Source organism: Petaurus breviceps, unplaced genomic scaffold, assembly GCF_028583685.1.
Source record: "Petaurus breviceps papuanus isolate PSGF00001 unplaced genomic scaffold, PetGlider_PUasm1.0 189, whole genome shotgun sequence".
Classification (NCBI taxonomy): Eukaryota; Metazoa; Chordata; class Mammalia; order Diprotodontia; family Petauridae; genus Petaurus; species Petaurus breviceps.
Window position 1 is genome coordinate 29,036,408 of NW_027185809.1, and position 14,112 is coordinate 29,050,519.

The following is a 14,112-nucleotide window of genomic DNA, read 5'->3' on the forward strand; positions in this document are numbered from 1 at the left end:
CCCAAGTGAGAGATTGTGTGTTGCTGTTCCATTACTGTTTAGAGGCCCTAGTATCTTTTAAAAGTTCCATTATTTATAATTTAAAATGTAACTGAAGGAAGATTAAGCTTTAATTTTAGAATGCCTGTTATACATAAACCTTGATAATTTTTTTTCCCCAGCAAGCTAACTTTCTCCACTGGGTGGGGATCCAAAGATGTATCCCTGCTCTCAGAGCTTAGAGTTTATCTGTGTCTTGTAGCTAATGTATAGGTATCAAGAACTAGCTGTATGTTCTTTAGAAAGTTACTTCATTTTTCCTACCTGACAAGCTTTTGGTGGTCTTAATAGAAAATGTTTTAGAAAATAATTATTTTTTGGGTTTTGCTTTTTAACTTTTTCAACCAAAAAAAATTTTACTTTTCTCTATACTCTATAATCTTTCCTCCCAGGTTGTTTTGGAGGGAAGAGGAGGAGCTCTTAGCAAATATAAATAGTCAAAACAAATATTACTGTTCTTTTAGTATTGTCCAGTGAAGAGAGTGTTTAGGTTTTGCATTGTACAACTAGACCAAAATATCTTTAGAATGAAGAAATAAAGTTCATAAATAACATTGTTTAATAGGAATAATTCTGAATATATTTAAGTCCCCTTGCTCTGATTTAATTGCTCACTAAACACCTTTTTGAATGACATGATAGAATATAGGAAATAACATTGGATTGAGAGTCTTAAGTTTATATCTCAGCTCTGCCACTCATAAAACTATCTGTAAAATGAGAATGTTGGATTAGATTTCTACAGTCCTTTTTGCAAAGTTAACATTCTATAATGAGTTTCTCAGCTATCATACCAAATATATCTGCCATTGAAAACTGGCATTCTGATTTAAGAATTTAGCATGGGTTAGTAACTCAGAGCCTGACCCACCATTGTGCAAACTATCAAATCAAGTTCCTAGACCTGCAAAACCAAGGATCAAGCTCATGAAGTCACCTTTAGCTACTGCACTCTTTGATCCCATGAACCAGTGAGGCTCAGCCTGAAAAAATTTGCCAATGTAGTCTCTAACCATCTTAAGGACAATAGTATTGATCAAGATTCTGATTATTGTAGTGAACAGGGCAATTAATCTTTCTATGACTAGACATGTTAACTTAGCAGGGAAGGTGAAGGCAGCCTCATTGACAAGGAGGTTTCTTCCAATCAACCAAAGAGCCTTATATAGTATCACAGTGAATCTTCATAAATCTTTTATATCACTAATAAGAAAGTCTCGTATACTAGTAATGGACATTGTACTGTACTCTTCAAATAAATTGTCATTTTTGATCCTTAATGAGAGTGTGCAAAAGCTAATTATGGGTCTTTGAAACTTATATTAATAAACAGAATTAGTAGAAAACTCTAGATTAGCATTGAAGAATTAGAATATTCATCCTGTACTGTCACTGCTATGTAGTGATTTGCAGTGGTTTGGGTAACCTTTATGAGGATAGTAATACTAAAAATCTTTGTCTATCACAAAAATGTACATAGTCAAGAGAAATAGAAATTAATATAAATTTTCACTTTAAAATAAACTTCATTTTTTCTGAATCTAGGATTGTCTTGGGAAAGATTAATGGGATCTTAACAATACATTAATCATGGCAAATAATAAAAATACTAGTGAAGAGAGTAGCATTTCTTTTTGTTTCTATATCTTCACATCTCAAACCCCGTGAGGTTTGTCACTAGAGAGTTTTTTTTAAGTAGGTGTGTGATTTTATTGGTGTATGGAATTAACCTGTGAGAAAACCCCCTTTACACATGGAGATGACACCAATTCTGCACTTAGAAACTCTTGGAGCATTTTCTGGGTCACTGAGAAGTTAAGTAACTTGCCCAGAATCACAAACAAGTAATCTGTAAAAGGACTCAAGCCAAAATCCCCCAAATTTAAGGCATATGTTGTCCCATATAGCATTTTATGGGTGGTAGAAATAAAGTTGTTATTGCTTGATTTTGGTTTCAAAACTATTCTATATATCATTAGTATTTAGTTATCGTTTTCCAGTTCTATAATTAGTTATCATTCTATGTATCATTAATATTTAGTTATCATTGTTGGTAGGAAATATCCTAGAAACCTGAATACCTAACACTGAAATATCATACACAAAGATTGTTCATTTTCTCTGCTAAAGAACATTGAATACTTCATTACTGTTAATGAATAAGATACAAACTATTTCCTTGGTATTTAAAACTGTTAAGTGTGGTTCTAACCTTTTCAGTCTTCTTAAAATTATTACTCTCTTATACTCTATTCCAAGTGAACTGTCCTACTTGCTAGGTTTTTAAGAATTCTTTTATTGTGAATTTAATTTTAAAAAATTGGGCATTTTGATGTAAATAACAAAGGATTTATTATGAAACTGAACTTTTACATTTTCTATGTATAGCTTTTAAAAGATAATTCAAATTTAATAGTTTTAGTTCTGCTTTCTTATCTGTCCTCTTTAATTATTTCTGACTGGTTCATTGATGCACCATTTGATTTTTTGTATCACTGACCCTTCCCTATTCCCTCAAAAAGTAGTCCTATCTCTCCCACTCCCACAATAACTCTTCCTTATAATTTAGTCAAGCAAAATTTATCCACCAAATGACTCATGTCCACTTCTAGTTCACATTTCAGCTAAGAAGTAGGAAGTATGCTTTATCATCTCTTTTGGGTCATTGCTTTGGTACTAATTCTTAGAGGTCTTTCAGAATTGTTTTCTATTAGTGTTGTAGTTATTGTGCAAATTGTCATTCTATTTCTCACCTCCCAGTTTTCTCTGAATGTATCTTTTTTGCTATTTTTTTTTTTTTTGCTTTTTGGATGGGGGAGAGCAGGGCAATTGAGATTTAGTGACTTGCCCAAGGTCACACAGCTACTAAATGTTAAGTCCTTTTGCTATTTTTTAAGACACAGTAAAAATTAGTAAAACCTATAGTTTCAGTTATCAATAAATGCCCAAATCTTAGGCAACAAATGAGGAACTAGAGATTCTAACACAAAGTGGCAAATTTGGCCTCTTAGGTATCACTGAGAGCATAGAATGAATCTATGGATCTGGGTGGGATTACTTTATTCAAAAGACACAGAATAAGTAAGAGGGAAGGGGATAGCATTGTGTATTTTTAAAATTTTTTTTTTCTTTTTTGGAGGGGGGAGAGAAGGACAATTGCGGCTAAGTGACTTGCCTAAGGTCACATGACTAGTTTTTGTGTTAAGTGTCTGAGGCTGGATTTGAACTCAGGTCCTCCTTACGCCAGGGCTCATTCACTGCACCACCTGGCCGCACCAGAATTGTGTTTTTTAGTCAGCAAAAATGTGCCCTCTTGTTCACATGCCAACTCCATCCCCCCACCAAGCCCCAACTTCAGAACAAAAGAAAAAGTCAATCAGAATATATTTTTACATTGGCCATGTCCAAAAAAAATTGCTTCATTCTACATTCTTAAGTTCTTCACCTCTCTATCAGAAAATGGGAACTATGTTTCATCGTTAACCCTCTGGGATTGTGGTTGGTCAGTACATTGATAAGAGTTCCTAATTCTTTCAAAGTTGTTTGTCTTTATTGCTGTCTTTGTATAAATTGTTCTGGTTCCATTTACGTCACTGTGCAAAATTTCTTATAGGTCTTCCCAGGGTTCTCTAAAATTATCCCTTTCATTTCTTACAACCCAATAGTATTCCATTACCTTTCTAAACCATACTTGTTTATTCATTTCCCATTTTATAGGCACCCCCTCAGTTCTCCATTTTTTTTGCTACCTTGAAAAAGCTACAAATATTTTTGTAAACTGTTGAGAGTCTCTTTTGCTTAGGACTAATCCCTTAATCTATCCTCTCCCTAATTACCTCTTCTTTGCTTCCCTTTGCCTATTTCCCTGTTGAACAAAATGTATTCCTGTACCTACTTCTTTTTATTTGTGTTTATTTATTCTTTCCTTTAACCAGTTCCCATGAGGGAAGTTGAAGCCATCAGCCACTCTCCCCACTCCCTCCTCCTTGTTTGTGTGGATGTATATATTATAAATGACCTCACCTAATTAGGTGAGATCATTTTTAACTTAACTTTTCCTTCCTTCTCATTGTCTTATTCTGCTCTTCATTTTTCTCTTAATGATTACCATGTTTCCTCATTAGTGTTCTGGAATCCTCGATGATTATTACACTGATAAGACTTTAGTTTAATATTATTCCATCCCATCTCTATCCCATAATTTGTTCATTCATTCCTCAACTTATGGGCACTCCCTCAGATTCCCATTCTTCGCTACTTCAAAAAGAGGTATAAATATTTTTATAAATCCATCTGTAGGATTCATTTTGCTTAGGACTAATCCTTTCCTTAATCTACCTTCCTAAAGCCCCCTCCTCTTTTTTCCATTTCCCTGTTGTGTGTATTCTCCCTTTTTTTGACCAGTTCATTTGAGGGATTAAAGTGTCATTTGTTCCCTCCCACCACCTCTTCTCTTCTTGGGTAGATACCTACTTTCGTATCCTGATTATGTAGTTATCTCTATCTTTTCTTCCCCTCCCACCCTCTCCCTAGTGTACTGCTCTTCCCTTCTTCATTCTCAAGATCATTGTGACATAACAGAAGCACTCCTAGGTCTTTACTAATTAAACTCCTATGACCCTTGATGATAGGGTTCAGAGAAGATAGATCTCCCCATATTTGAATGTAAATGTTTTATCCATTAGTCCCTTATAACTGTTCATTTCTGTTTGTCTTTTTATGTTTCTCTTAACTCTTATGTTTGAATTTCGGAGTTTCTATTCAGCTCTGGCCTTTTCATCAGGAATGCTTGGAAATCTTCAGTTTCACTAAAGACCCATTTTTTTTTTACAAGTAGCATTATATTGAGTTTTCCTTGAGAAGTCATTCTTGACTGTAAGTCTATATATCCTTTGCCTTTTTGATATTTCATATTTTAAGTTCTCTTCCTTTATAGTGTTGGATACTTAACATCCATGATCCTGACTGTGACTATTTGAATAGTGATAGTGGTATTTGAATTCTGCCTTTCTGACTACCTACAGGTTTGGGGTTGTTTTGTATAATGTTGAAGCTCTGGATATTGGTTATGATGTTCCTTGTGGGTTTTAATTTCATAAAATGTTATTAGACTCAGTCCCTATCAGCTAATTAAGAAGTTCTGCTGGTTTAGAACAAGAGAACTGCAGGTCCTGGTTATTTCTTCACAGACTGGGTTAGATACTGGAACTGAGATTTCACCTTACTCCTGTGATCTGAGCCAAAGTGCTGCTGCTTGCTTCTGAACTTTTTCCTTTCTCCATATACTGCCTAGGGCCATCCTATCCAGGAATTGACACCTGTGCAGGTCCTTCTCAGTTTGCCTGGTGCTGAGAACTTGGTTCAGTTGCAAGTTGGCACCTATCACTGTTACAGGGCACCAATATGGGCCTGTGTAATGTAATGCCAAGGAAAGGCAACTTCCCAGGTTCAAAATACCAGCATAGGTGCTCTCTATTTTATTCAGTAACAAACCCAGAACAGAGAAGATCAAAACATGACATCATTCAAAATACAGCATTTACTAAGTGTGATTAAATAATCTCCAAGGCCTACCCCACCCCAGGACTTTCCAATCATTCAATCAATTACAAAGTCTCTGTTCCAAATACTTCTCCACCCCTAGGCTATACCTTAATTAAGTCCACCACAAAGCCCCTCTTCTCAAATGGAGATTAGTTTCCAAACATAAGTAAAATACATTCATTTGCTCAACCATAGAACACAAAAAGGTGAAAAGTTCCCCACCCCTGGATCACAATTGAATCTACCCCAGAGTTACATCAAGTTTAAACACAGCACTTAATACCCAAATGGAGGTCTTTTCTTCATCTTGACACAAGGCAAGTTCTCAGCAATCTTAGTTCCTGGAGAGACAAGGCTTAGCAAGGCCATAAGATACATTGCCAGTCCCTTCATGAATTTATCCTCTGTCTGTAGAACAGCCCTAGAACCCCTGAACACATTAGCAAAGCCCTCTCCCAGGATTTCTGTAAACATACAACAAGAAAATCCTTCTTCAGGGCTTCTGAACCAACAGAAAGGCTCCCAGACCCCTGCAACAACAGTACTGTCCCTCACCAGTGGACAGTATTCATTCTGTCTGCAGGACAGTCTCCAGACCCCTGCAACAACAGTACTGTCTCTCACCAGTGGACAGTATTCACTCTCTGTCTGCAGGACAGTCTCAGGCCTTCTTAACCAAATGCCAGGTTCCAGGACTTCTTCAACAGGACAATCTTTCACCAGTGGACAAATTTGGCAAAATAACATCAAAACAGACAGACAAAGTACCAGCAAAACAGCCATGTCTCCTCAGTCCTTGGCAGCTCAGGGGGCAGGTCTCAAAAGTCCAGGGCAATTCAAAGCGGCCACCAGCAATCCTCTTAGTCTCTCTCTCTCTCCACGAGGTGCTGCTTCCAAAAAAAAAGATCTTCCGCCTCTCTCCAGTGTCTCTCCAAATCTACGTCACCAGCTCCTCCCACTTCAGGACTTTCTTTTCACATCAACAAGCCCATCCCACAGGTGGGATTAACAAACTCTGGGTTTTAATACAATCAATTTGAAAACCAAGCCAATACAGGGGAATCTTTAATTGCCATTACTATCACAGCCTGGAGGTGCCCCACATGAATCTGGGACTTTCTCTTGCCCTAGTGCACATCCTTTCCATGGGTTCTAGAGTGCTCCACATAGTTCCTCCCTGACCCAGTCCCCAGTGTTAGCAGATCTGTCTCCCTATGCTGACCTGGACTGAATGAAGAAATCATGGTGACTTTTTCTGGATTTCCCCATCAGAATTCAGTGCATTTTTTAGGTTTGATTGGAGAAGCTTTGTGGGTAGGTGCTTGGCTGTGTTGCTTGCTGCTCCACCATCAGATTTTAGGAAGGTATATTCATTTGAAGAAGTTCAGGATTTAGTGGAAAAACATGATGGAGTATGTCAGTGAAGATCAAAGAAGAAGCAGAACATATAGTGGTGATGAGGGATTTCAATTCAGACATCTGGTGAAGCTTTCAAAAAAATAACTCACAATCTTGGTTTGCCCTAGTGATAGTCCTTTTTAAAAGGTGTTGGAGAGACTTAGCGAACAATACAGAGTTCACTATGGCTAAAGGTGACCCCAAGAAACCAAAGGGCAAGACGTCTGTTTACGCCTTCTTTGTGCAGATTTGCCAGGAAGAACATAAGAAGAATCCAGAGGTTCCTGTTAACTTTGCAGAGTTTTCTAAAAAGTGTTTGGAGAGGTGGAAGACTATGTCAGGGAAAGAGAAGTCCAAGTTTGATGAGATGGCCAAAGTTGATAAGGTACGATATGATAGAGAAATGAAAGACTATGGACCAGCGAAGGGTGGCAGCGAAGGATCCTAATGCACCTAAATGGCCACCATCTGGCTTCTTCCTGTTCTGTTCGGAATTTTGTCCCAAGATCAAGTCTACAAACCCTGGCATATCCATTGGGGATGTGGCAAAGAAGCTTGGCAAAATGTGGAACAATCTGAGTGACAGTGAGAAGCAACCTTATAATAATAAGGCAGCCAAACTGAAGGAGAAATACTAGAAGGATGTTGCAGATTATAAGTCGAAAGGGAAGTTTGATGGGGCAAAGGGGGTAGCTAGAGCTGCCCGGAAGAAGGTAGAGGAGGAAGACGAGAAGGAGGAGGATGATAAAGATGATGAACGAAACGACCATATTCTGTCTCCATGTGAATACCATAGAGTAGGGGAAACACTTTTAAATGAAACGCCTCTCCTTTGTGCTGTCGATTGATTGCCCTCATTAGGTTTAATTGACTTGTGATCACACAGCTGCTCAAAAGTGCTTCTAGATAGATGTAACTGGTTTACATGAAGTGGCTATGGGTATCTCAGAGCACCCAGAAACTGTATTAAAGTGGTACATAATTCTGAACATTTTAAGAAATGAAAAGGTGTTCTCATATTCTCCTCACTCTGTGCACTTTTGTTGTTGGTGTAAAAAGCATTTACAAATGTTTTCAGGCATTTTTTTTTTTAATTTGTAAGGTGGTGTTTAACTATGGTTATTGTACACTGTGAGGGTAGATTGCAGATACACTGCAGTGGGTGTCCATTTAGCTTAAAAGTTGTCTTTCTGTATGTGTAGTGAAATAGTACCCAGCTCCCATTCTTACGTGTCACAAGGGGGTTGGGGGTGGGGTCAGCTGACATAAAAGTCTGGATTTTTGGTTTTCTTTTTAGTTGAAGTGCAGTAGTTTTAAATTGAAACTGTAGAGTTCTGCCTTCTATCAGTCAAACAGAAAGCCAGGGCCATGATGCAAGGGAAAACAAAACAACAAAAAAGTCTGTTCTTAAACACAAATTTGGAACCTTTCAGGGTTTGTTTGTTTTTTTGTATGTTTAGAATTCTGAAATGTCTTTGAAGCAAAATAAACAGTATTACACTTTTTTTTTTTTTAAGCAATCGGGGTTAAGTAACTTGCTCAAGGTTACACGGCCAGTTACTTCTGGGTGTGGTGCTGAGTGTCTGAGCCCGGGATTTGATCTCCAGGTCATCCCAACACTGGAGCCGGTGCTCTTACTCGCTGAGCCACCTGGCCACCCCTAAGCAATTGGGGTTAAGTAACTTGCTCAAGGTTACATGGCCAGGTGTTTCTGGGTGGGTGCTAAGTGTCTGAGCCCGGGATTCGATCTCCAGGTCTTCTCAACACTGGAGCCGGTGCTCTTACTCGCTGTGCTACCTGGCCGCCCCAGTATTACACTTTTAACAACTTCACACCATTCAGAATTTCTGGGTTTCAAGCAGACTTAACAGTCCAGAACAAGACAGTACTTTAGAAGCCCCATGTCCCCATGAGTCTGGTAGCCATAGAAAAGCTATTTCCTAGTTATTCCTCCACCCCCACCTGTTTAAAAAAATAAAACCAAACCTGAGCATTGATGTTCAAGGGAGTATCTGCATTAAGCTCCTCTGTCATTTTGATATAGGAGTAGCATTAAGATGGTATGCAGGTAATACTCACCTGGATGGGGGATAGGGGATGGGGGGAATGTGTAGATGAGTGAAAAAGCGACCATTCTTGGCCTCTACTGCCTATAAGTTAAAGCTCTCAGAAATACTGGAAAGCAGGTGATGAGGTTTGAGGCTAATTCCACTGAACAGGTTCTGACATCCTCCCCTCCTCTGGTTAAGTTGGGTATGCATTTGCTATATGTACTAAAATGTGCCTTTTAAAAAATCCTTTTTAGGTACTGCTTCAAATTTGTTTTGGGGGTTCCTTCCCACCTCCCCTCAGTTTTGGTGTAGCACTCAAGTTTTTGTCCAGAGAAGCACTAGAAAGTTCACAGTTCTGCCAAGGCATAGAGGAGAGATGACATAGCTGATCAGTGGCTTCTTCTCCAGCCTCCTGGGTCAGCTACCACTTCTAGGAAGGACAATTATGGCTACTAAGTGGGGGTTGTGTAACACACCCCTTCCCCAATATAGGTGGGGATACTTAAGACCTTTGAGGGAGACTCTGCAACATGTTTGTCCCTCAATTACAATGTCTTCCCCCCCCCATCCCCTTCCCTCCTTTTAATCACTAAAAATAATGTAGAAAATTAGTTGATTTGGGAGTTAGAGTGGGGGGATGGCCCCATTGAAAAAAACTGAAGTGTTTTGAGAAGAGTGATGGAAAACTTGAGTGTCTGGAAAGAGGTGGAATTCTTGTGGCTCAGAGCACTATAGTCCAGCAGTTTAGGTTAAAATTGGAAGAGTTCATCCAATGTGTCCTATGTGTATGAAGGGAACCTTTCTCGTGGTCTTTTAAACAAAATTTTTAAGCTTTCAAAGGTATAATCGGGTCACTTTTCAGTTAAAGTTAAGTTAGGGCATGGAGGTGTGGCCTGTTTTCTGTGGTCCTGTATTCTAAAATTGGTCAAATGGTCTTTTGTTGCTGGCTTTTCCTTTGTGCTGGGGCAGTATTTCCCTGTATCCTCAATTCTGGTAAAGGCTTAGGGCTGATTTTGTCTTGTGGACATGAGCCATTCTGACCAGTGGGGTCACCTGTGGAGCCTCTAACAGTCTGTGGTAAAGGGCCATTAAGGGGTTTGGGTGCTGAGTGCATATTTATTCTTCAGCCCTCGTTTTTCTCTCTGCATCTCTTCCCTCTTTTTTTCTTCTCACAGATATTGAGCTCTGGGGGGCTGGCACCTAGGGCTAAAGAAGTTGCTAGCCTATGTTCCTAGGTTCCCCACTGTACCACAATTCCATTTCTGTGCCTGATTTATAAACTCATCCCAAGGTGCAAGTCTTAGGAGTAGACAGAGCTAAGGGTATGGCGTCCACAGGCAGTCTTTTGGACGTGGGACATGGGACCTGGGCCAGCTTGGCACAAGATGTCCTTTCCTGGTGGGCATTTTGACATGTCTGGTTTCACATATGAGCAAAAGCTGGTTTGAAGGCTAGCCAAGGCCTCTGCTGTGCCCTGTGATTTGTGGTTCAGTCTTGTTTACTGAGTATTTGCCTAGGCATCATGTTGGCACGCAAATTCCCCATGTGCCCATTGGGGCTGCAGAGTCAGGGGGTTGGGCTAGATGACCTGGCTCTTCCAGCTCTGAATCCTTTGATCCTGTTCTGACCCTCGTCCTTGAATTGTCATTTTAGTTTGCAAACTACAAACTGCTTGGGCAAAAGGGTGGCATTCAAGTAAAGGGCATCTTAATGAAACCCTCATTTAGCGAGTTGGGTTCGTTCCTTAGCTGTTCCCACCCTAGAATTTTGGAAACTTTCTAGCGCCCTGTGAACTGGTATTTTCGGAAGCATGTTGAGGGGCTTTAAAGAGTAACAGAACAATACGTGTCCAAGAGAAGGCAGAACCCAAGCAGTGGCTGTCGGGATGGTGGCTTGCTACTTAGATTTCTTCAAAACTGAAGCTATTCTAGGTATTAAGGAAAAACATTTGCTTATCAGAGGAAGCTGACCCATTAGGGACTGGGACTGTTTTGTGATGCCTTGGTTGGGGCTGGAGCTAGGTCTGATTGGTTTTTGCAATGCCAACCTGTCCATACATATTTCCAATACTTTAGTCTCTAATGCTCTTGTGTCACTTCTCTCACCTCCCTCCCTTTCTCCTTTTACTTTCCCCTCATTGAGGTATGATCTTTGAGGGAAGACAAATACAATCAAAAAATCTGGGCTTAATGTAGCAACTGTTGTCAAAGTGTCTCTCCCATGTTTATGTTCTTGTCAAAAAGTGTATCTATCTAGGGACCTTTTTGGATGCATTCATTTTCTGTAATAAAGTTTATTAATCAGTCTTCCCCCCCCCAAAAAAAATAAATAAAAAATAAAAGGTGGTGGAAACAACAGAGGGAGCTCATTCCGGACTGGAGGAACTGGTTGCGTGGATGAATGGGGGAAGCTTGGAAAGATGTGACCACTCCATCCAAGATTTTGTGTCAGGAGAGGAAATCTGGGCACAGTCTGGCCCAAATTTTGGGAAAGCATATTTCAAAGCATACAGAGTGATGATTGGTAGGATCCCATGGATAAAAATACTTTAGCCTTTGGAAGAAGAGATGCTTAAGAATAAAATTCTAAAAACCTAAAGGGAAACAGTTCCAATGAAAAAGAAAAAATGGGATTTGTGTGAAGAAATCAATGTGGATGCATAGAGAGTTCTCACCAACCAACTTAGATTCACTCACTTATTTGGATATCCAGAAAATGGAAGGCCATGTAACACAAATATGATGAATGTGACAACATGACATAAAGAATGTGAAAGCGCAGAAAAGGTGAGATTGTAAAGATGAACTAAGGACACCAAGAAAGGCTTTAGCTACATTAAAAAGAGGATCAAGAGGGACAAGACTTTGTCTTGGGACAGATGGGGTCACTACTGAGAAAGGCAGAGCTGCTCAATTCTTTTGTTGCTCCACTGAGAAGGGTCTTGAAAAGGGAAAAGACAAGAGCAAGAGAAATGAACAATAGAGAACTGAGGCCCTTCATATAAAGAGTTGTTAAAGGGCTACCTAGTTGTCCTAGAATGAATTGGAGTACCTGACCCAACTACAGCTTGCCTGTAAAGAACTGGGAGATATGATCACTGAGCCATTATCAGCCATCATTTGAAAGATCACGGTTGAGGCACCTTATCACTGGAGAAGCATAAACATTGTCTCTGATTTCAAGTGGGAGCCAGGGAATACCCCAAAATAGATTATTGAGAGATGTTGCATATATCTAGAAAGAAAAGGAGTGATTACAAAAATCCATCATGGCTTCATCAGCAGATCATCTTAAACCAATCTTATTTCCTTTTTTTTTTTTTTTTTGAGAGGATAACTAAGTGTATGAGAATGCCTTGGAAATAGTTTACCTAAATTTTAGCAAAACTCGATAAAGTGTCACTATTCTTGTGGAGATGACAGCTGTGGATTAGGAAATTATATAGTCAGGTGGGTTTTACTAATCAGAGTAGTTAATGGTTCACTGGCAGAGTGACAGGGTACTACCCCAGGGATCTGAGCTTGACCCACCCTATTCTGTTTGACATTTTAACAATAACTTTTAGATATGTTTATTAACTTTGCACATTAAACAAAACTGGGGGGATACAGTATCCAAAAGAATTTTGACAAGCTAGATTTAGGGGTTCTTAACCTTTTGTGTGTCATAGACCTCCTCGGCAGTCTGGTGAAACCTATGGCCACTTCAGTATAATGTTTGTTGCCTATATTTATATTGAAGGAAATGCTAAATTTAAGCTAAAGGTTAGTGAAAACAAAAATGTCTTTCTTTTCCCATTGAAGTTCACAGATCCCCAGAAATCTAGACACCAGTTTAAGAATGACTGAGCTGAGGCATTGGGCTGTATCTAATAAGAAACGATTTAACAGGGATGTAAGAGCTTGTACTTAGGTACCAAAAATTCCACTTTATAAGTGTAATATGCAGTCATGACTAGATAGCACTTGTTATTAAGATTTGAAGGTTTTAGGGGCGGCTAGGTGGCACAGTGAGTAGAGAACCGGCCCTGAAGTCAGGAGGACCTGAGTTCAAATTAGGCCTCAAACACTTTAACACTAGCTGTGTGACCTTGGGCAAGTCACTTAACCCCAATTGCCCTGCCCTCCCCCCTCCAAAGAAAAAAAGCAAAAAACAACAACAAAGATTTGGAGGTTTTAGTGGCATGGAAACTGCAGCCGATAAAATCCAATGCAATGTTAGATTGGATTAGAACGGGCATAGTTCCCAATATTCTGTTCCGATCAAACCTAATCTGGAGTTTTGTGTTCAGATCTTGGTACCATAGTTTAAGGGCACTAAAAAAAGAGACAGGAAGGCTGTATTTGATTATTTGAAGGGTTATCACATGGAAGAGGAATTAGACTTATGCTTGACTCTAGAGGGTAGAATTGGTAACAGTGGATGGATGCTGCAAATAAGCAAATTTAATCGATGTCAGGAAATACTTCCTGACAATAATAGCTGTCCAGAATGGAAATGAGCTTCCTCAAGGTAGTGGGTAGTCCTTCAACAGAAGTCTTCAAGCAAAACTTGTTATAAAGTAGAAGGATTCTTGTTCAAGTATGAGTTGGACTAGATGGTCTCTGAGTGTCTTTGCAACAAATTCTGTGTGGCAGTAATTAAAACAACCTACCTTTAGAAGTAGTGGTGCCTTTAAAATTTTCAAGTAGAGCCTACTTGTTTGTGTAAGCTTTTATTGAGCACCTCCTATGGGCCAGGCACTGTGCAGAGTACTGGAAATACAAAGAAAGGTAAAAGACAAGTTTATGTCTCAAGGAACTGACAGTCTAATAGGGAAGACAACACGCAAAGAACTAAGTACAATCATGCTGCATGCAGGATAATAATCAACAGAAGAAAGACACTAGAAATAAGGAACAGAAAAGGCCTTCAGTAGAAGGGATTTATTTTAGCTGGACCTTTAAGGAAGTTAGGGAAGCCAGGAGGCAGAGATAAGAAGGAAGAACAATCCAGGCACACTGAGACAGTTAATGAAAATGCTTGGAACAGATGGAGTATTGTGTCAGGAATAGCAAGAAGGCCAATGTCACTGGATTAA

The 14,112-nt window shown here is 39.3% G+C and overlaps 1 pseudogene; it reads left to right on the top strand.

Moving 5' to 3' along the window:
- Positions 1–6,634: 6,634 nt before the first annotated feature.
- LOC138164372 (high mobility group protein B3-like) lies at positions 6,635–12,172 on the top strand (annotated as a pseudogene).
- Positions 12,173–14,112: the final 1,940 nt, after the last annotated feature.